The sequence below is a fragment of the Heterodontus francisci genome, chromosome 3 (genome assembly GCF_036365525.1).
Source record: "Heterodontus francisci isolate sHetFra1 chromosome 3, sHetFra1.hap1, whole genome shotgun sequence".
Taxonomy (NCBI): domain Eukaryota; kingdom Metazoa; phylum Chordata; class Chondrichthyes; order Heterodontiformes; family Heterodontidae; genus Heterodontus; species Heterodontus francisci.
Genome location: NC_090373.1, coordinates 33682064 through 33706878, shown reverse-complemented (window position 1 = coordinate 33706878; position 24815 = coordinate 33682064).

Genomic DNA, 24815 nt, shown 5'->3' with positions numbered 1-24815 from the left:
TTGTTTACTGTCAGTATTCACTGAGTTGAATCAGTGTTCATTGTTAATGTTTCACTGAGTTAAATCATTGTTTCTTGTCAATATTTCACTCAGTTAAATCATTGTTTCTTGTCAATATTTCACTGAGTTAAATCATTGTTTCTTGTCAATATTTCACTGAGTTAAATCATTGTTTCTTGTCAATATTTCACTCAGTTAAATCATTGTTTACTGTCAATATTTCACTGAGTTAAATCATTGTTTACTGTCCGTATTCACTGAGTTAAATCAGTGTTTATTGTCAATGATTCACTGAGTTAAATCATTGTTTCTTGTCAATATTTCACTGAGTTAAATCATTGTTTACTGTCCGTATTCACTGAGTTAAATCAGTGTTTATTGTCAATGTTTCAATGAGTTAAATCATTGTTTCTTGTCAATGATTCACTGAGTTAAATCATTGTTTACTGTCAGTATTCACTGAGTTGAATCAGTGTTCATTGTTAATGTTTCACTGAGTTAAATCATTGTTTCTTGTCAATATTTCACTCAGTTAAATCATTGTTTCTTGTCAATATTTCACTGAGTTAAATCATTGTTTCTTGTCAATATTTCACTCAGTTAAATCATTGTTTACTGTCAGTATTTCACTCAGTTAAATCATTGTTTCTTGTCAATGTTTCACTCAGTTAAATCATTGTTTACTGTCAGTATTTCACTCAGTTAAATCATTGTTTCTTGTCAATGTTTCACTGAGTTAAATCAGTGTTTATTGTCAATGTTTCAATGAGTTAAATCATTGTTTCTTGTCAATTTTTCACTCAGTTAAATCATTGTTTACTGTCAGTATTTCACTCAGTTAAATCATTGTTTCTTGTCAATGTTTCACTCAGTTAAATCATTGTTTCTTGTCAATTTTTCACTCAGTTAAATCATTGTTTCTTGTCAATGATTCACTGAGTTAAATCATTGTTTCTTGTCAATGATTCACTGAGTTAAATCATTGTTTCTTTTCAATGTTTCACTGAGTTAAATCATTGTTTATTGTCAATGTTTCAATGAGTTAAATCATTGTTTCTTTTCAATGTTTCACTGAGTTAAATCATTGTTTATTGTCAATGTTTCAATGAGTTACTTCATTGTTTATTGTCAGTATTTCACTGACATAAATCCTTGTTTATTGTCAGTATTTCACTGAGTTAATGCAATCTTTCCTGGCAATGTTTCTCTGACTTAAATCAATGTTTACTGTCAGTGTTTCACTGAGTTAAATTACTGTTTATTATCAATGTTTCACTGAGTTAAATCATTGTTTCGTGTCGATGATTCACTGAGTTAAATCATTGTTTCTTTTCAATGTTTCACTGAGTTAAATCATTGTTTCTTGTCAATGTTTCACTGAGTTAAATCATTGTTTGTTGTCGATGAAACACTGAGTTAAATCATTGTTTCTTGTCAATGTTTCACTCAGTTAAATCATTGTTTCTTGTCAATGTTTCACTCAGTTAAATCATTGTTTCTTGTCAATGTTTCACTGAGTAAAATCATTGTTTCTTGTCAATGTTTCTCTGATTTAAATCAGTGTTCATTGTCAATGTTTCACTGAGTTAAATCAGTGTTTCTTGACAATGTTTCACTCAGTTAAATCATTGTTTCTTGTCAATGTTTCACTGAGTTAAATCATTGTTTACTGTCAGTGTTCACTGAGTTAAATCAGTGTTTCTTGACAATGTTTCACTCAGTTAAATCAATGTTTCTTGTCAATGTTTCACTCAGTTAAATCAATGTTTATTGTCAGTGTTTCACTGAGTTAAATTATTGTTTCTTGTCAATATTTCACTGAGTTAAATCATTGTTTACTGTCAGTATTCACTGAGTTAAATCAGTGTTTCTTGACAATGTTTCACTGAGTTAAATTATTGTTTCTTGTCAATATTTCACTGAGTTAAATCATTGTTTACTGTCAGTATTCACTGAGTTAAATCAGTGTTTCTTGACAATGTTTCACTCAGTTAAATCAATGTTTCTTGTCAATGTTTCACTCAGTTAAATCATTGTTTCTTGTCAATGTTTCACTCAGTTAAATCATTGTTTCTTGTCAATATTTCACTGAGTTAAATCATTGTTTCTTTTCAATGTTTCACTGAGTTAAATCATTGTTTATTGTCAAAGTTTCAATGAGTTACTTCATTGTTTATTGTCAGTATTTCACTGACATAAATCCTTGCTTATTGTCAGTATTTCACTGAGTTAATTCAATCTTTCCTGGCAATGTTTCTCTGACTTAAATCAATGTTTATTGTCAGTGTTTCACTGAGTTAAATCATTGTTTCTTGTCAATGTTTCACTGAGTTAAATCACTGTTTACTGTCAGTGTTTCAATGAGATAAATCAATGCTTAATGTCAGTTTTTAACAAATTATATTCAATTTTTACTGGCAATGTTTCACTGAGTTAAATCAGTGTCTATTGTCAATGTTTCAATGACTTAAATCAGCGTATACTGTCAGTGTTTCACTCAGTTAAATCATTGTTTATCCTTAGTGTTTCACTGAGTTAAATCATTGTTTATTGTCAATGTTTCACTCAGTTAAATCATTGTTTCTTGTCAATGTTTCACTGAGTTAAATCAATGTTTATTGTCAGTGTTTCACTGAGTTAAATCATTGTTTCTTGTCAATGTTTCACTGAGTTAAATCATTGTTTCTTGTCAATCTTTCACTCAGTTAAATCATTGTTTCTTGTCAATATTTCACTGAGTTAAATCATTGTTTCTTTTCAATGTTTCACTGAGTTAAATCATTGTTTATTGTCAATGTTTCAATGAGTTACTTCATTGTTTATTGTCAGTATTTCACTGACATAAATCCTTGCTTATTGTCAGTATTTCACTGAGTTAATTCAATCTTTCCTGGCAATGTTTCTCTGACTTAAATCAATGTTTATTGTCAGTGTTTCACTGAGTTAAATCATTGTTTCTTGTCAATGTTTCACTGAGTTAAATCACTGTTTACTGTCAGTGTTTCAATGAGATAAATCAATGCTTAATGTCAGTTTTTAACAAATTATATTCAATTTTTACTGGCAATGTTTCACTGAGTTAAATCAGTGTCTATTGTCAATGTTTCACTGACTTAAATCAGCGGATACTGTCAGTGTTTCACTCAGTTAAATCATTGTTTCTTGTCAACGTTTCACTGAGTTAAATCATTGTTTCTTGTCAATCTTTCACTCAGTTAAATCATTGTTTCTTGTCAATATTTCACTGAGTTAAATCACTGTTTCTTGTCAATATTTCACTGAGTTAAATCATTGTTTACTGTCAGTATTTCACTCAGTTAAATCATTGTTTCTTGTCAATATTTCACTCAGTTAAATCATTGTTTCTTGTCAATGTTTCACTGAGTTAAATCATTGTTTCTTGTCAATCTTTCACTCAGTTAAATCATTGTTCATTGTCAATATTTCACTGAGTTAAATCATTGTTTCTTGTCGATGATTCACTGAGTTAAATCATGGTTTCTTGTCAATGTTTCACTGAGTTAAATCATTGTTTCTTGTCGATGATTCACTGAGTTAAATCATTGTTTCTTGTCAATGTTTCACTAAGTTAAATCATTGTTTCGTGTCGATGATTCACTGAGTTAAATCATTGTTTCTTGTCAATGTTTCACTCAGTTAAATCATTGTTTCTTGTCAATGTTTCACTAAGTTAAATCATTGTTTCGTGTCGATGATTCACTGAGTTAAATCATTGCTTCTTGTCAATGTTTCACTCAGTTAAATCATTGTTTCTTGTCAATGTTTCACTGAGTTAAATCATTGCTTCTTGTCAATGTTTCACTCAGTTAAATCATTGTTTCTTGTCAATTTTTCACTCAGTTAAATCATTGTTTCTTGTCAATGTTTCAATCAGTTAAATCATTGTTTCTTGTCAATGTTTCACTGAGTTAAATCATTGTTTGTTGTCGATGAAACACTGAGTTAAATCATTGTTTCTTGTCAATGTTTCACTCAGTTAAATCATTGTTTCTTGTCAATGTTTCACTGAGTTAAATCACTGTTTCTTGTCAATGTTTCACTCAGTTAAATCATTGTTTCTTGTCAATGTTTCACTGAGTTAAATCATTGTTTGTTGTCGTTGAAACACTGAGTTAAATCATTGTTTCTTGTCAATGTTTCACTCAGTTAAATCATTGTTTCTTGTCAATGTTTCACTCAGTTAAATCATTGTTTCTTGTCAATGTTTCACTGAGTAAAATCATTGTTTCTTGTCAATGTTTCTTTGATTTAAATCAGTGTTCATTGTCAATGTTTCACTCAGTTAAATCAGTGTTTCTTGACAATGTTTCACTCAGTTAAATCATTGTTTCTTGTCAATGTTTCACTGAGTTAAATCATTGTTTACTGTCAGTATTCACTGAGTTAAATCAGTGTTTCTTGACAATGTTTCACTCAGTTAAATCAATGTTTCTTGTCAATGTTTCACTCAGTTAAATCAATGTTTATTGTCAGTGTTTCACTGAGTTAAATTATTGTTTCTTGTCAATATTTCACTGAGTTAAATCATTGTTTACTGTCAGTATTCACTGAGTTAAATCAGTGTTTCTTGACAATGTTTCACTGAGTTAAATTATTGTTTCTTGTCAATATTTCACTGAGTTAAATCATTGTTTACTGTCAGTATTCACTGAGTTAAATCAGTGTTTCTTGACAATGTTTCACTCAGTTAAATCAATGTTTCTTGTCAATGTTTCACTCAGTTAAATCATTGTTTCTTGTCAATGTTTCACTCAGTTAAATCATTGTTTCTTGTCAATATTTCACTGAGTTAAATCATTGTTTCTTTTCAATGTTTCACTGAGTTAAATCATTGTTTATTGTCAAAGTTTCAATGAGTTACTTCATTGTTTATTGTCAGTATTTCACTGACATAAATCCTTGCTTATTGTCAGTATTTCACTGAGTTAATTCAATCTTTCCTGGCAATGTTTCTCTGACTTAAATCAATGTTTATTGTCAGTGTTTCATTGAGTTAAATCATTGTTTCTTGTCAATGTTTCACTGAGTTAAATCACTGTTTACTGTCAGTGTTTCAATGAGATAAATCAATGCTTAATGTCAGTTTTTAACAAATTATATTCAATTTTTACTGGCAATGTTTCACTGAGTTAAATCAGTGTCTATTGTCAATGTTTCAATGACTTAAATCAGCGTATACTGTCAGTGTTTCACTCAGTTAAATCATTGTTTATCCTTAGTGTTTCACTGAGTTAAATCATTGTTTATTGTCAATGTTTCACTCAGTTAAATCATTGTTTCTTGTCAATGTTTCACTGAGTTAAATCAATGTTTATTGTCAGTGTTTCACTGAGTTAAATCATTGTTTCTTGTCAATGTTTCACTGAGTTAAATCATTGTTTCTTGTCAATCTTTCACTCAGTTAAATCATTGTTTCTTGTCAATATTTCACTGAGTTAAATCATTGTTTCTTTTCAATGTTTCACTGAGTTAAATCATTGTTTATTGTCAATGTTTCAATGAGTTACTTCATTGTTTATTGTCAGTATTTCACTGACATAAATCCTTGCTTATTGTCAGTATTTCACTGAGTTAATTCAATCTTTCCTGGCAATGTTTCTCTGACTTAAATCAATGTTTATTGTCAGTGTTTCACTGAGTTAAATCATTGTTTCTTGTCAATGTTTCACTGAGTTAAATCACTGTTTACTGTCAGTGTTTCAATGAGATAAATCAATGCTTAATGTCAGTTTTTAACAAATTATATTCAATTTTTACTGGCAATGTTTCACTGAGTTAAATCAGTGTCTATTGTCAATGTTTCACTGACTTAAATCAGCGGATACTGTCAGTGTTTCACTCAGTTAAATCATTGTTTCTTGTCAACGTTTCACTGAGTTAAATCATTGTTTCTTGTCAATCTTTCACTCAGTTAAATCATTGTTTCTTGTCAATATTTCACTGAGTTAAATCACTGTTTCTTGTCAATATTTCACTGAGTTAAATCATTGTTTACTGTCAGTATTTCACTCAGTTAAATCATTGTTTCTTGTCAATATTTCACTCAGTTAAATCATTGTTTCTTGTCAATGTTTCACTGAGTTAAATCATTGTTTCTTGTCAATCTTTCACTCAGTTAAATCATTGTTCATTGTCAATATTTCACTGAGTTAAATCATTGTTTCTTGTCGATGATTCACTGAGTTAAATCATGGTTTCTTGTCAATGTTTCACTGAGTTAAATCATTGTTTCTTGTCGATGATTCACTGAGTTAAATCATTGTTTCTTGTCAATGTTTCACTAAGTTAAATCATTGTTTCGTGTCGATGATTCACTGAGTTAAATCATTGTTTCTTGTCAATGTTTCACTCAGTTAAATCATTGTTTCTTGTCAATGTTTCACTAAGTTAAATCATTGTTTCGTGTCGATGATTCACTGAGTTAAATCATTGCTTCTTGTCAATGTTTCACTCAGTTAAATCATTGTTTCTTGTCAATGTTTCACTGAGTTAAATCATTGCTTCTTGTCAATGTTTCACTCAGTTAAATCATTGTTTCTTGTCAATTTTTCACTCAGTTAAATCATTGTTTCTTGTCAATGTTTCAATCAGTTAAATCATTGTTTCTTGTCAATGTTTCACTGAGTTAAATCATTGTTTGTTGTCGATGAAACACTGAGTTAAATCATTGTTTCTTGTCAATGTTTCACTCAGTTAAATCATTGTTTCTTGTCAATGTTTCACTGAGTTAAATCACTGTTTCTTGTCAATGTTTCACTCAGTTAAATCATTGTTTCTTGTCAATGTTTCACTGAGTTAAATCATTGTTTGTTGTCGATGAAACACTGAGTTAAATCATTGTTTCTTGTCAATGTTTCACTCAGTTAAATCATTGTTTCTTGTCAATGTTTCACTCAGTTAAATCATTGTTTCTTGTCAATGTTTCACTGAGTAAAATCATTGTTTCTTGTCAATGTTTCTTTGATTTAAATCAGTGTTCATTGTCAATGTTTCACTCAGTTAAATCAGTGTTTCTTGACAATGTTTCATTCAGTTAAATCATTGTTTCTTGTCAATGTTTCACTGAGTTAAATCATTGTTTACTGTCAGTATTCACTGAGTTAAATCAGTGTTTCTTGACAATGTTTCACTCAGTTAAATCAATGTTTCTTGTCAATGTTTCACTCAGTTAAATCAATGTTTATTGTCAGTGTTTCACTGAGTTAAATTATTGTTTCTTGTCAATATTTCACTGAGTTAAATCATTGTTTACTGTCAGTATTCACTGAGTTAAATCAGTGTTTCTTGACAATGTTTCACTGAGTTAAATTATTGTTTCTTGTCAATATTTCACTGAGTTAAATCATTGTTTACTGTCAGTATTCACTGAGTTAAATCAGTGTTTCTTGACAATGTTTCACTCAGTTAAATCAATGTTTCTTGTCAATGTTTCACTCAGTTAAATCATTGTTTCTTGTCAATGTTTCACTGAGTTAAATCAATGTTTATTGTCAGTGTTTCACTGAGTTAAATCATTGTTTCTTGTCAATGTTTCACTGAGTTAAATCATTGTTTCTTGTCAATCTTTCACTCAGTTAAATCATTGTTTCTTGTCAATATTTCACTGAGTTAAATCATTGTTTCTTTTCAATGTTTCACTGAGTTAAATCATTGTTTATTGTCAATGTTTCAATGAGTTACTTCATTGTTTATTGTCAGTATTTCACTGACATAAATCCTTGTTTATTGTCAGTATTTCACTGAGTTAATTCAATCTTTCCTGGCAATGTTTCTCTGACTTAAATCAATGTTTATTGTCAGTGTTTCACTGAGTTAAATCATTGTTTCTTGTCAATGTTTCACTGAGTTAAATCACTGTTTACTGTCAGTGTTTCAATGAGATAAATCAATGCTTAATGTCAGTTTTTAACAAATTATATTCAATTTTTACTGGCAATGTTTCACTGAGTTAAATCAGTGTCTATTGTCAATGTTTCAATGACTTAAATCAGCGTATACTGTCAGTGTTTCACTCAGTTAAATCATTGTTTATCCTTAGTGTTTCACTGAGTTAAATCATTGTTTATTGTCAATGTTTCACTGACTTAAATCATTGTTTCTTGTCAATCTTTCACTCAGTTAAATCATTGTTTCTTGTCAACGTTTCACTGACTTAAATCATTGTTTCTTGTCAATCTTTCACTCAGTTAAATCATTGTTTCTTGTCAACGTTTCACTGACTTAAATCATTGTTTCTTGTCAATCTTTCACTCAGTTAAATCACTGTTTCTTGTCAATATTTCACTGAGTTAAATCATTGTTTACTGTCAGTATTTCACTCAGTTAAATCATTGTTTCTTGTCAATGTTTCACTCAGTTAAATCATTGTTTACTGTCAGTATTCACTGAGTTAAATCAGTGTTTATTGTCAATGTTTCAATTAGTTAAATCATTGTTTCTTGTCAATTTTTCACTCAGTTAAATCATTGTTTCTTGTCAATGATTCACTGAGTTAAATCATTGTTTCTTGTCAATGATTCACTGAGCTAAATCATTGTTTCTTTTCAATGTTTCACTGAGTTAAATCATTGTTTCGTGTCGATGATTCACTGAGTTAAATCATTGTTTCTTGTCAATGTTTCACTCTGTTAAATCATTGTTTCTTGTCAATTTTTCACTCAGTTAAATCATTGTTTGCTGTCAGTATTCACTGAGTTAAATCATTGTTTATTGTCAATGTTTCAATGAGTTACTTCATTGTTTATTGTCAGTATTTCACTGAGTTAATTCAATCTTTCCTGGCAATGTTTCTCTGACTTAAATCAATGTTTACTGTCATTGTTTCACTGAGTTAAATTACTGTTTATTATCAATGTTTCACTGAGTTAAATCATTGTTTCGTGTCGATGATTCACTGAGTTAAATCATTGTTTCTTGTCAATGTTTCGCTGAGTTAAATCATTGTTTCTTGTAAATATTTCACTGAGTTAAATCATTGTTTACAGTCAGTATTCACTGAGTTAAATCATTGTTTCTTGTCGATGATTCACTGAGTTAAATCATTGTTTCTTGTCAATGTTTCACTGAGTTAAATCATTGTTTCTTGTCAATGTTTCACTCAGTTAAATCATTGTTTCTTGTCAATTTTTCACTCAGTTAAATCATTGTTTCTTGTCAATGTTTCATGCGGTTAAATCATTGTTTACTGTCAGTATTCACTGAGTTAAATCATTGTTTCTTGTCGATGATTCACTGAGTTAAATCATTGTTTCTTGTCAATGTTTCACGCGGTTAAATCATTGTTTACTGTCAGTATTCACTGAGTTAAATCATTGTTTCTTGTCGATGATTCACTGAGTTAAATCATTGTTTCTTGTCAATGTTTCACTGAGTTAAATCATTGTTTCTTGTCAATTTTTCACTCAGTTAAATCATTGTTTCTTGTCAATGTTTCACTCAGTTAAATCATTGTTTCTTGTCAATTTTTCACTCAGTTAAATCATTGTTTCTTGTCAATGTTTCACTGAGTTAAATCATTGTTTCTTGTCAATGTTTCACTGAGTTAAATCATTGTTTCTTGTCGATGATTCACTGAGTTAAATCATTGTTTCTTGTCAATGTTTCACACAGTTAAATCATTGTTTCTTGTCAATGTTTCACTGAGTTAAATCATTGTTTCGTGTCGATGATTCACTGAGTTGAATCATTGTTTCTTGTCAATGTTTCACTCAGTTAAATCATTGTTTCTTGTCAATGTTTCACTGAGTAAAATCATTGTTTCTTGTCAATGTTTCTCTGATTTAAATCAGTGTTCATTGTCAATGTTTCACTGAGTTAAATCATTGTTTCTTGTCAATGTTTCACTGAGTTAAATTATTGTTTCTTGTCAATATTTCACTGAGTTAAATCATTGTTTACCGTCAGTATTCACTGAGTTAAATCAGTGTTTCTTGACAATGTTTCACTCAGTTAAATCATTGTTTCTTGTCAATGTTTCACTGAGTTAAATCATTGTTTACTGTCAGTATTCACTGAGTTAAATCAGTGTTTCTTGACAATGTTTCACTCAGTTAAATCAATGTTTCTTCTCAATGTTTCACTCAGTTAAATCATTGTTTCTTGTCAATGTTTCACTGAGTTAAATCAATGTTTATTGTCAGTGTTTCACTGAGTGAAATCATTGTTTCTTGTCAATGTTTCACTGAGTTAAATCACTGTTTACTGTCAGTGTTTCAATGAGATAAATCAATGCTTAATGTCAGTTTTTAACAAATTAAAATCAATTTTTACTGGCAATGTTTCACTGAGTTAAATCAGTGTCTATTGTCAATGTTTCAATGACTTAAATCTGCGTATACTGTCAGTGTTTCACTCAGTTAAATCATTGTTTATCCTTAGTGTTTCAATGAGTTAAATCATTGTTTATTGTCAATGTTTCACTGACTTAAATCAGCGTATACTGTCAGTGTTTCACTCAGTTAAATCATTGTTTCTTGTCAACGTTTCACTGAGTTAAATCATTGTTTCTTGTCAATCTTTCACTCAGTTAAATCATTGTTTTTTGTCAATGTTTCACAAAGTTAAATCATTGTTTCTTGTCAATGGTTCACGGAGTTAAATCATTGTTTCTTGTCAATGTTTCACCGAGTTAAATTATTGTTTCTTGTCAATGTTTCACTCAGTTAAATCATTGTTTCTTGTCAATGTTTCACGGAGTTAAATCTTTGTTTCTTGTCAATGTTTAAATGAGTTAAATCATTGTTTCCTGTCAATATTTCACTGAGTTAAATCATTGTTTATTGTCAATGTTTCAATGAGTTAAATCATTGTTTCCTGTCAATATTTCACTGAGTTAAATCATTGTTTACTGTCAATGTTTCAATGCGTTAAATCATTGTTTCTTGTCAATTTTTCACTCAGTTAAATCATTGTTTATTGTCAATGTTTCACTGAGTTAAATCATTGTTTCGTGTCAATGTTTCACTCAGTAAAATCATTGTTTCTTTTCAATGTTTCACTGAGCTCAATCATTGTTTATTGTCAATGTTTCAATGAGTTACTTCATTGTTTATTGTCTGTGTTTCACTGACATAAATCCTTGTTTATTGTCACTATTTCACTGAGTTAATTCAATCTTTCCTGGCAATGTTTCTCTGACTTAAATCAATGTTTACTGTCATTGTTTCACTGAGTTAAATTACTGTTTATTATCAATGTTTCACTGAGTTAAATCATTGTTTCTTGTCAATGTTTCAATGACTTATTTCATTGTTTCTTGTCAATGTTTCACTCAGTTAAATCATTGTTTCTTGTCAATGTTTCACTCAGTTAAATCATTGTTTCTTGTCAATGTTTCACTCAGTTAAATCATTGTTTCTTGTCAGTGTTTCACTTACTTAAATCACTGTTTATTGTCAATGTTTCACTGAGTTAAATCATTGTTTTCTGTCAGTTTTTCACTGAGTTAAATTATTGTTTCTTGTCAATGTTTCACTCAGTTAAATCATTGTTTCTTGTCAATGTTTCACTCAGTTAAATCATTGTTTCTTGTCAGTGTTTCACTTACTTAAATCACTGTTTATTGTCAATGTTTCACTGAGTTAAATCCTTGTTTACTGTCAGTTTTTCACTGAGTTAAATTATTGTTTATTGTCAATGTTTCAATGCGTTAAATCATTGTTTCTTGTCAATGTTTCACTGAGTAAAATCATTGTTTCTTGTCAATGTTTCACTCAGTTAAATCATTGTTTCTTGTCAATGTTTCACTCGGTTAAATCATTGTTTCTTGTCAATGTTTCACTGAGTTAAATTATTGTTTCTTGTCAATATTTCACTGAGTTAAATCATTGATTCTTGTCAATATTCACTGAGTTAAATCATTGTTTCTTGTCAATGTTTCACTGAGTTAAATCTATGTTACTTGTCAATTTTTCACTCAGTTAAATCATTGCTTCTTGTCAATGTTTCATTGAGTTAAATCATTGTTTATTGTCAGTGTTTCACTGAGATAAATCATTGTTTATTGTCAGTATTTCACTGAGTTATATCATTGTTTACAGTCAGTGTTTCACTGAGTTAACTTACTGTTTATTATCAATGTTTCACTGAGTTAAATCATTGTTTCTTGTCAATGTTTCACTGAGTTAAATTATTGTTTATTATCAATGTTTCACTGAGTTATTTCATTGTTTCTTGTCAATGTTTCACTGAGTTAAATCATTGTTTATTGTCAATGTTTCACTGACTTAAATCAGCGTATACTGTCAGTGTTTCACTCAGTTAAATCATTGTTTCTTGTCAACGTTTCACTGAGTTAAATCATTGTTTCTTGTCAATGTTTCACTCAGTTAAATCATTGTTTCTTGTCAATGTTTAACTCAGTTAAATCATTGTTTATCCTTCGTGTTTCACTGAGTTAAATCATTGTTTCCTGTCAATATTTCACTGAGTTAAATCATTGTTTCTTGTCGATGTTTCATTGAGTTAAATCATTGTTTACTGTCAGTGTTTCACTCAGTTAAATCATTGTTTATTGTCAATGTTTCAATGAGTTAAATCATTGTTTCTTGTCAATTTTTCACTCAGTTAAATCATTGTTTCTTGTCAATATTTCACTGAGTTAAATCATTGTTTACTGTCAGTGTTCCACTGAGTTAAATCAGTGTTTATTGTCAATGTTTCAATGAGTTAAATCATTGTTTCTTGTCAATTTTTCACTCAGTTAAATCATTGTTTCTTGTCAATATATCACTGTGTTAAATCATTGTTTACTGTCAGTATTCACTGAGTTAAATCAGTGTTTATTGTCAATGTTTCAATGAGTTAAATCATTGTTTCTTGTCAATATTTCACTGAGTTAAATCATTGTTTACTGTCAGTATTCACTGAGTTAAATCAGTGTTTATTGTCAATGTTTCACTGAGTTAAATCATTGTTTCTTGTCAATGTTGCACTGAGTTAAATCATTGTTTCTTGTCAATGTTGCACTGAGTTAAATCATTGTTTCCTGTCAATATTTCACTGAGTTAAATCATTGTTTACTGTCAGTGTTTCACTGAGTTAAATCATTGTTTACTGTCAGTGTTTCACTGAGTTAAATCATTGTTAATTTTCAGTGTTTCACTGAGTTAAATCATTGTTAATTTTCAGTGTTTCATTGTGTTAAATCATTGTTTATTGTCAGTATTCACTGAGTTAAATCAGTGTTTATTGTCAATGTTTCACTGAGTTAAATCATTGTTTCTTGTCAATGTTGCACTGAGTTAAATCATTGTTTCCTGTCAATATTTCACTGAGTTAAATCATTGTTTACTGTCAGTGTTTCAATGAGTTAAATCATTGTTTACTGTCAGTGTTTCACTGAGTTAAATCATTGTTAATTTTCAGTGTTTCACTGAGTTAAATCATTGTTAATTTTCAGTGTTTCACTGATTTAAATCATTGTTTATTGTCAGTGTTTCACTGAGTTAAATCATTGTTTATTGTCAATGTTTCACTGAGTTAAATCACTGTTTACTGTCAGTGTTCACTGAGTTAAATAATTGTTTATTGTCAGTGTTTCACTGAGTTAAACCATTGTTTATTGTCAGTGTTTCCCTGAGTTAAGTCATTGTTTACTGTCTTTATTTCACTGAGTTAAATAATTGTTTATTGTCAGTGTTTCACTGTGTTAAATCATTGTTTATTGCTAGTGTTCATTGAGTTAAATCATTGTTTATTGTCAGTGTTTCACTGATTTAAATCATTGTTTACTGTCAGTGTTTCACTGAGTTAAATCAGTGTTTATTGCCAGGGTTCACTGAGTTAAATCCTTGTTAATTTTCAGTATTCACTGAGTTAAATCAGTGTTTACTGTCAGTGTTTCACTGAGTTAAATCATTGTTTATTTTCAGTGCTTCACTGAGTTAAGTCATGCTTTACGGTCAATTATTTCACTGTGTTAAATCACTGGTTATTGTCAGTGATTCACTGAGTTAAATCATTGTTTCTTGTCAATTTTTCACTCAGTTAAATCATTGTTTCTTGTCAATGTTTCATTCAGTTAAATCATTGTTTCTTGTCAATGTTTCACTGAGCTCAATCATTGTTTCTTGTCAATGTTTCACTGAGTTAAATCATTGTTTATTGTCAATGTTTCAATGAGTTACTTCATTGTTTATTGTCAGTGTTTCACTGACATAAATCCTTGTTTATTGTCAGTATTTCACTGAGTTAATTAAATCTTTCCTGGCAATGATTCTCTGACTTAAATCAATGTTTACTGTCAGTGTTTCACTCAGTTAAATCATTGTTTCTTGTCAATGTTTCACTTACTTAAATCATTGTTTATTGTCAATATTTCACTGACTTAAATCCTTGTTTCTTGTCATTGTTTCACTATGTTAAATCATTGTTTATTGCCAGTGTTCACTGAGGTACACCATTGTTTATTGTCAGTGTTTCACTGAGTTAAATCATTGTTTATTTCCAGTGTTTCACTCAATTAAATCATTGTCTATTGCCAGTGTTCACTGAGTTAAATCGTTGTTAATTTACAGTGTTTCACTGTGTTAAATCATTGTTTACTGTCAGTGTTCCACTGAGTTAAATCATTGTTTATTGTCAGTGTTTCACTGAGTTAAATCATTGCTTTCTTTGGGCCTCCTTATCTCGAGAGACAATGGATACGCGCCTGGAGGTGGTCAGTGGTTTGTGAAGCAGCGCCTGGAGTGGCTATAAAGGCCAATTCTAGAGTGACAGGCTCTTCCACAGGTGCTGCAGAGAAATTTGTTTGTCGGGGCTGTTGCACAGTTGGCTCTCCCCTTGCGCCTCTGTCTTTTTTCCTGCCATCTACTAAGTCTCTTCGACTCGCCACATTTTAGCCCTGTCTTTATGGCTGCCCGCCAGCTCTGGCGAACGCTGGCAACTGATTCCCACGACTTGTGATCAATGTCATAGTATTTCATGTCGCTTTTGCAGACGTCTTTAAAGCGGAGACGTGGACGGCCGGTGGGTCGGATACCAGTGGCGAGCTCGCTGTACAATGTGTATTTGGGGATCCTGCCATCTTCCATGCGGCTCACATGGCCAAGCCATCTCAAGCGCCGCTGACTCAGTAGTGTGTACAAGCTGGGGCTGTTGGCTGCCTCGAGGACTTCTGTGTTGGAGATGCGGTCCTGCCACCTGATGCCAAGTATTCTCCGGAGGCAGCGAAGATGGAATGAATTGAGACATCGCTCTTGGCTGGCATACGTTGTCCAGGCCTTGCTGCCATGGAGCAAGGTACTGAGGACACAGGCCTGATACACTCGGACCTTTGTGTTCCGTGTCAGTGCACCATTTTCCCACACTCTCTTGGCTGTATTTACTGTCTGTATTTCACTGAATTAAATCATTGTTTATCGTCAGTGTTTCCCGAAGTTAAATCATCGTTTACTGTCTGTATTTCACTGAGTTAAATCATTGTTTATCATCACTGTTTCACTGAGATAAATCATTGTTTACTGTCTCTATTTCACTGAGTTAAATCATTGTTTATCGTCAGTGTTTCCCTGAGTTAAATCATCGTTTACTGTCAGTGTTTCACTATGTTAAATCATTGTTTATTGCCTGTGTTCCGCTGAGTTAAATCATTGTTTATTGCCAGTGTTCACTGAGTTAAATCATTGTTTACTGTCAGTGTTTCACTCTGTTAAATCATTGTTTATTGCCAGTGTTTCACTGAGTTAAATCATTGTTTACTGTCAATGTTTCACTGAGTTAAATCATTGTTTACTGTCTGTATTTCACTGAGTTAAATCATTGTTTATCATCACTGTTTCACTGAGTTAAATCATTGTTTATTGTCAGTGTTTCACTGAGTTAAATCATTGTTTATTGTCAGTGTTTCACTATGTTAAATCATTGTTTATTGCCAGTGTTTCCTGAGTTAAATCATTGTTTACTGTCAGTGTTTCACTGAGTTAAATCATTGTTTACTGTCTGTATTTCACTGAGTTAAATCATTGTTTATCATCACTGTTTCACTGAGTTAAATCATTGTTTATTGCCTGTGTTCACTGAGTTAAATAATTCTTTGTTGTCAGTGTTTCACTGAGTTAAATCATTGTTTACTGTCAGTGTTTCACTGAGTTAAATCATTGTTTACTGTCTGTGTTTCAAATAATTAAACCACTATTCATTGTCAGTGCTCACTGAGTTAAATCATTGTTTACTGTCAGAGTTTCACTATGTTAAATCATTGTTTATTGTCAGTGTTTCACTGAGTTAAATCATTGTTTACTGTCAGTGTTTCAAAGAACTAAATCATTGTTTGCTGTCAGTGTTTCAAAGAACTAAATCACTGTTCATTGTCAGTGTTTCACTGAGTTAAATCAGTGTTTACTGTCAGTTTTAAAATTACTTAAATCAATGTTTACTGTCAGTAATTCAGTGAGTTAATCATTGTTTACTGTCAGTGTCTCACTGAGTTAAATCATGGTTTACTGTCAGTGTTTCAAGGAGTTAATTCAATCTTTACTGGCAATATTTCACTGAGTTAAATCATTGTTTATTCTCAGTGTTTCACTGAGTTACATCATTGTTTAATTTAACTGTTTCACTTCGTTAAATCTCAGTGTATTGTCAGTGTTTCACTGAGATAAAGCATTGTTTATTGTCATTGTTTCACTGAGATAAATCATTGTTTACTGTCAGTGTTTCACTGAGTTAAACCATTGTTTCTTGTCAGTGTTTCACTATGTTAAATCATTGTTTATTCTCAGTGTTTCACTGAGCTAAATAATTGTTTACTGTCAGTGTTTCAAATAATTAAACCAATGTTCATTGTCAGTGTTCACTGAGTTAAATCATTATTTACTGTCAGTGTTTCACTGAGTTAAATCATTGTTTACTGTCTGTATTTCACTGAGTTAAATCATTGTTTATCATCACTGTTTCACTGAGTTAAATCATTGTTTATTGCCAGGGTTCACTGAGTTAAATCATTGTTAATTTTCAGTGTTTCACTGTGTTAAATCATTGTTTATTGTCAGTGTTTCACTGAGTTAAATCATTGTTTATTGTCAGTGTTTCACTGAGTTAAATCATTGTTTACTGTCAGTGTTTCACTGAGTTAAATCAGTGTTTATTGTCAATGTTTCAATGAGTTAAATCAATTTTTCTTATCAATTTTCATTCAGTAAAATCATTGTTTCTTGTCAATGTTTCACTGAGTTAAATCATTGTTTCCTGTCAATATTTCACTGAGTTAAATCACTGTTTATTGTCAATGTTTCACTGAGTTAAATCATTGTTTAATTTAACTGTTTCACTTCGTTAAATCTCAATGTATTGTCAGTATTTCACTGAGTTAAAGCATTCTTTATTGTCAGTGTTTCACTGAGTTAAATCATTGTTTATTGTCAGTGTTTCACTGAGTTAAATCATTGTTTATTGTCAGTGTTTCACTGAGTTAAATCATTGTTTACTGTCAGTGTTTCAAAGAATTAAATTACTGTTTATTGTCAGTGTTTCACTTAGTTAAATCATTGTTTATTGTCAGTGTTCACTGAGTTAAATCATTCTTTATTGTCAGTGTTTCACTGAGTTAAATCATTGTTTACTGTCAGTGTTTCAAAGAATTAAATCACTGTTTATTGTCAGTGTTTCACTGAGTTAAATCATTGTTTATTGTCAGTGTTCACTGAGTTAAATCATTCTTTATTGTCAGTGTTTCACTGAGTTAAATCATTGTTTACTGTCAGTGTTTCAAAGAATTAAATCACTGTTTATTGTCAGTGTTTCACTGAGTTAAATCATTGTTTACTGTCAGTGTTTCACTGAGTTAAATCATTGTTTATTGTCAGTGTTTCACTGAGTTAAATCATTGTTTATTGTCAGTGTTTCCCTGAGTTAAATCATTGTTTTCTTTGGGCCTCCTTTCTCCTTTGCTCGAGAGACAATGGATATGCGCCTGGGGTTGGTCAGTGGTTAGTGAAGCAGCACCTGGAGTGGCTATAAAGGCCAATTCTAGAGTGACAGGCTCTTCCACAGGTGCTGCAGAGAAATTTGTTTGTCGGGGCTGTTGCACAGTTGGCTCTCCCCTTGCGCCTCTGTCTTTCTTCCTGCCATCTACTAAGTCTCTTCGACTCGCCACATTTTAGCCCTGTCTTTATGGCTGCCCGCCAGCTCTGGCGAACGCTGGCAACTGATTCCCACGACTTGTGATCAATGTCATAGGATTTCATGTCGCTTTTGCAGACGTCTTTAAAGCGGAGACGTGGACGGCCGGTGGGTCTGATACCAATGGCGAGCTCGCTGTACAATGTGTATTTGGGGATCCTGCCATCTTCCATGCGGCTCACATGGCCAAGCCATCTCAAGCGCCGCTGACTCAGTAGTGTGTACAAGCTGGGGCTGTTGGCTGCCTCGAGGACTTCTGTGTTGGAGATGCGGTCCTGCCACCTGATGCCAAGTATTCTCCGGAGGCAGCGAAGATGGAATGAATTGAGACATCGCTCTTGGCTGGCATACGTTGTCCAGGCCTTGCTGCCATGGAGCAAGGTACTGAGGACACAGGCCTGATACACTCGGACCTTTGTGTTCCGTGTCAGTGCACCATTTTCCCACACTCTCTTGGCTGTATTTACTGTCTGTATTTCACTGAATTAAATCATTGTTTATCGTCAGTGTTTCCCGAAGTTAAATCATCGTTTACTGTCTGTATTTCACTGAGTTAAATCATTGTTTATCATCACTGTTTCACTGAGATAAATCATTGTTTACTGTCTCTATTTCACTGAGTTAAATCATTGTTTATCGTCAGTGTTTCCCTGAGTTAAATCATCGTTTACTGTCAGTGTTTCACTATGTTAAATCATTGTTTATTGCCTGTGTTCCGCTGAGTTAAATCATTGTTTATTGCCAGTGTTCACTGAGTTAAATCATTGTTTACTGTCAGTGTTTCACTCTGTTAAATCATTGTTTATTGCCAGTGTTTCACTGAGTTAAATCATTGTTTACTGTCAATGTTTCACTGAGTTAAATCATTGTTTACTGTCTGTATTTCACTATGTTAAATCATTGTTTATTGCCAGTGTTCACTGAGTTAAATCATTGTTTACTGTCTGTATTTCATTGAGTTAAATCATTGTTTATCATCACTGTTTCACTGAGTTAAATCATTGTTTATTGTCAGTGTTTCACTGAGTTAAATCATTGTTTATTGTCAGTGTTTCACTATGTTAAATCATTGTTTATTGCCAGTGTTTCCTGAGTTAAATCATTGTTTACTGTCAGTGTTTCACTGAGTTAAATCATTGTTTACTGTCTGTATTTCACTGAGTTAAATCATTGTTTATCATCACTGTTTCACTGAGTTAAATCATTGTTTATTGCCTGTGTTCACTGAGTTAAATAATTCTTTGTTGTCAGTGTTTCACTGAGTTAAATCATTGTTTACTGTCAGTGTTTCACTGAGTTAAATCATGGTTTACTGTCAGTGTTTCACTGAGTTAAATCATTGTTTACTGTCAGTGTTTCACTGAGTTAAATCATTGTTTACTGTCAGTGTTTCACTGAGTTAAATCATTGTTTACTGTCAGTGTTTCAAAGAACTAAATCATTGTTTGCTGTCAGTGTTTCAAAGAACTAAATCACTGTTCATTGTCAGTGTTTCACTGAGTTAAATCAGTGTTTACTGTCAGTTTTAAAATTACTTAAATCAATGTTTACTGTCAGTAATTCAGTGAGTTAATCATTGTTTACTGTCAGTGTCTCACTGAGTTAAATCATGGTTTACTGTCAGTGTTTCAAGGAGTTAATTCAATCTTTACTGGCAATATTTCACTGAGTTAAATCATTGTTTATTGCCAGTGTTCACTGAGTTAAATCATTGTTTATTGTCAGTGTTTCACTGAGTTACATCATTGTTTAATTTAACTGTTTCACTTCGTTAAATCTCAGTGTATTGTCAGTGTTTCACTGAGATAAAGCATTGTTTATTGTCATTGTTTCACTGAGATAAATCATTGTTTACTGTCAGTGTTTCACTGAGTTAAACCATTGTTTCTTGTCAGTGTTCCACTATGTTAAATCATTGTTCATTGTCAGTGTTCACTGAGTTAAATCATTATTTACTGTCAGTGTTTCACTGAGTTAAATCATTGTTTACTGTCTGTATTTCACTGAGTTAAATCATTGTTTATCATCACTGTTTCACTGAGTTAAATCATTGTTTATTGCCAGGGTTCACTGAGTTAAATCATTGTTAATTTTCAGTGTTTCACTGTGTTAAATCATTGTTTATTGTCAGTGTTTCACTGAGTTAAATCATTGTTTATTGTCAGTGTTTCACTGAGTTAAATCATTGTTTACTGTCAGTGTTTCACTGAGTTAAATCAGTGTTTATTGTCAATGTTTCAATGAGTTAAATCAATTTTTCTTGTCAATTTTTCACTCAGTAAAATCATTGTTTCTTGTCAATGTTTCACTGAGTTAAATCATTGTTTCCTGTCAATATTTCACTGAGTTAAATCACTGTTTATTGTCAATGTTTCACTGAGTTAAATCATTGTTTAATTTAACTGTTTCACTTCGTTAAATCTCAATGTATTGTCAGTATTTCACTGAGTTAAAGCATTGTTTATTGTCAGTGTTTCACTGAGTTAAATCATTGTTTATTGTCAGTGTTTCACTGAGTTAAATCATTGTTTATTGTCAGTGTTTCACTGAGTTAAATCATTGTTTACTGTCAGTGTTTCAAAGAATTAAATCACTGTTTATTGTCAGTGTTTCACTTAGTTAAATCATTGTTTACTGTCAGTGTTTCACTGAGTTAAATCAGTGTTTATTGTCAATGTTTCAATGAGTTAAATCAATTTTTCTTGTCAATTTTTCACTCAGTAAAATCATTGTTTCTTGTCAATGTTTCACTGAGTTAAATCATTGTTTCCTGTCAATATTTCACTGAGTTAAATCACTGTTTATTGTCAATGTTTCACTGAGTTAAATCATTGTTTAATTTAACTGTTTCACTTCGTTAAATCTCAATGTATTGTCAGTATTTCACTGAGTTAAAGCATTGTTTATTGTCAGTGTTTCACTGAGTTAAATCATTGTTTATTGTCAGTGTTTCACTGAGTTAAATCATTGTTTATTGTCAGTGTTTCACTGAGTTAAATCATTGTTTACTGTCAGTGTTTCAAAGAATTAAATCACTGTTTATTGTCAGTGTTTCACTTAGTTAAATCATTGTTTATTGTCAGTGTTCACTGAGTTAAATCATTCTTTATTGTCAGTGTTTCACTGAGTTAAATCATTGTTTACTGTCAGTGTTTCAAAGAATTAAATCACTGTTTATTGTCAGTGTTTCACTGAGTTAAATCAGTGTTCACTGTCAGTCTTACAATTACTTAATGTTTACTGTCAGTATTTCACTGAGTTAATCACTTTGTACTGTCAGTATCTCACTGAGTTAAATCATGGTTTACTGTCAGTGTTTCACTGAGTTAAATCATTGTTTACTGTCAGTGTTTCACTGAGTTAAATCATTGTTTATTGTCAGTGTTTCACTGAGTTAAATCATTGTTTATTGTCAGTGTTTCCCTGAGTTAAATCATTGTTTTCTTTGGGCCTCCTTTCTCCATTGCTCGAGAGACAATGGATATGCGCCTGGAGTTGGTCAGTGGTTAGTGAAGCAGCACCTGGAGTGGCTATAAAGGCCAATTCTAGAGTGACAGGCTCTTCCACAGGTGCTGCAGAGAAATTTGTTTGTCGGGGCTGTTGCACAGTTGGCTCTCCCCTTGCGCCTCTGTCTTTCTTCCTGCCATCTACTAAGTCTCTTCGACTCGCCACATTTTAGCCCTGTCTTTATGGCTGCCCGCCAGCTCTGGCGAACGCTGGCAACTGATTCCCACGACTTGTGATCAATGTCATAGGATTTCATGTCGCTTTTGCAGACGTCTTTAAAGCGGAGACGTGGACGGCCGGTGGGTCTGATACCAGTGGCGAGCTCGCTGTACAATGTGTATTTGGGGATCCTGCCATCTTCCATGCGGCTCACATGGCCAAGCCATCTCAAGCGCCGCTGACTCAGTAGTGTGTACAAGCTGGGGCTGTTGGCTGCCTTGAGGACTTCTGTGTTGGAGATGCGGTCCTGCCACCTGATGCCAAGTATTCTCCGGAGGCAGCGAAGATGGAATGAATTGAGACATCGCTCTTGGCTGGCATACGTTGTCCAGGCCTCGCTGCCATGGAGCAAGGTACTGAGGACACAGGCCTGATACACTCGGACCTTTGTGTTCCGTGTCAGTGCACCATTTTCCCACACTCTCTTGGCTGTATTTACTGTCTGTATTTCACTGAATTAAATCATTGTTTATCGTCAGTGTTTCCCGAAGTTAAATCATCGTTTACTGTCTGTATTTCACTGAGTTAAATCATTGTTTATCATCACTGTTTCACTGAGATAAATCATTGTTTACTGTCTCTATTTCACTGAGTTAAATCATTGTTTATCGTCAGTGTATCCCTGAGTTAAATCATCGTTTACTGTCAGTGTTTCACTATGTTAAATCATTGTTTATTGCCTGTGTTCCGCTGAGTTAAATCATTGTTTATTGCCAGTGTTCACTGAGTTAAATCATTGTTTACTGTCAGTGTTTCACTCTGTTAAATCATTGTTTATTGCCAGTGTTTCACTGAGTTAAATCATTGTTTACTGTCAATGTTTCACTGAGTTAAATCATTGTTTACTGTCTGTATTTCACTATGTTAAATCATTGTTTATTGCCAGTGTTCACTGAGTTAAATCATTGTTTACTGTCTGTATTTCACTGAGTTAAATCATTGTTTATCATCACTGTTTCACTGAGTTAAATCATTGTTTATTGTCAGTGTTTCACTGAGTTAAATCATTGTTTATTGTCAGTGTTTCACTATGTTAAATCATTGTTTATTGCCAGTGTTTCCTGAGTTAAATCATTGTTTACTGTCAGTGTTTCACTGAGTTAAATCATTGTTTACTGTCTGTATTTCACTGAGTTAAATCATTGTTTATCATCACTGTTTCACTGAGTTAAATCATTGTTTATTGCCTGTGTTCACTGAGTTAAATAATTCTTTGTTGTCAGTGTTTCACTGAGTTAAATCATTGTTTACTGTCAGTGTTTCACTGAGTTAAATCATTGTTTACTGTCTGTGTTTCAAATAATTAAACCACTATTCATTGTCAGTGCTCACTGAGTTAAAACATTTTTTACTGTCAGTGTTTCACTATGTTAAATCATTGTTTATTGTCAGTGTTTCACTGAGTTAAATCATTGTTTACTGTCAGTGTTTCAAAGAACTAAATCATTGTTTGCTGTCAGTGTTTCAAAGAACTAAATCACTGTTTATTGTCAGTGTTTCACTGAGTTAAATCAGTGTTTACTGTCAGTTTTAAAATTACTTAAATCAATGTTTACTGTCAGTAATTCAGTGAGTTAATCATTGTTTACTGTCAGAGTCTCACTGAGTTAAATCATGGTTTACTGTCAGTGTTTCAAGGAGTTAATTCAATCTTTACTGGCAATATTTCACTGAGTTAAATCATTGTTTATTGCCAGTGTTCACTGAGTTAAATCATTGTTTATTGTCAGTGTTTCACTGAGTTACATCATTGTTTAATTTAACTGTTTCACTTCGTTAAATCTCAGTGTATTGTCAGTGTTTCACTGAGATAAAGCATTGTTTATTGTCATTGTTTCACTGAGATAAATCATTGTTTACTGTCAGTGTTTCACTGAGTTAAACCATTGTTTCTTGTCAGTGTTTCACTATGTTAAATCATTGTTTATTCTCAGTGTTTCAATGAGCTAAAGCATTGTTTATTGTCAGTGTTTCACTGAGTTAAAGCATTGTTTATTGCCAGTGTTCACTGAGTTAAATCATTGTTTATTGTCAGTGTTTCACTGAGTTAAATCATTGTTTATTGTCAGTGTTTCACTATGTTAAATCATTGTTTATTGTCAGTGTTCACTGAGTTAAATCATTGTTTATTGACAGTGTTTCACTGAGTTAAATCATTGTTTATTGTCAGTGTTTCACTATGTTAAATCATTGTTTATTGCCAGTGTTCACTGAGTTAAATCATTGTTAATATTCAATGTTTCACTGTGTTAAATCATTGTTTATTGTCAGTGTTCACTGAGGTAAATCATTGTTTATTTTCAGTGTTTCACTGAGTTAAATCATTGTTAATTTTCAGTGTTTCACTGTGTTAAATCATTGTTAATTTTCAGTGTTTCACTGTGTTAAATCATTGTTTATTGTCAGTGTTCACTGAGGTAAATCATTGTTTACTGTCAATGTTTCACTGAGTTAAATCATTGTTTATTGTCAGTGTTTCACTGAGCTAAAGCATTGTTTATTGTCAGTGTTTCACTGAGGTAAATCATTGTTTACTGTCAGTGTTTCACTGAGTTAAATCATTGTTTATTGTCAGTGTTTCACTGAGTTAAATCATTGTTTATTGTCAGTGTTTCACTGAGTTAAATCATTGTTTATTGTCAGTTTTTCCCTGAGTTTAATCATTGTTTTCTTTGGGCCTCCTTTCTCCTTAGCTCGAGAGACAATGGATACGCGCCTGGAGTTGGTCAGTGGTTTGTGAAGCAGCGCCTGGAGTGGCTATAAAGGCCAATTCTAGAGTGACAGGCTCTTCCACAGGTGCTTCAGAGAAATTTGTTTGTCGGGGCTTTTGCACAGTTGGCTCTCCCCTTGCGCCTCTGTCTTTTTTCCTGCCAACTACTAAGTCTCTTCGACTTGCCACATTTTAGCCCTGTCTTTATGGCTGCCCGCCAGCTCTGGCGAACGCTGGC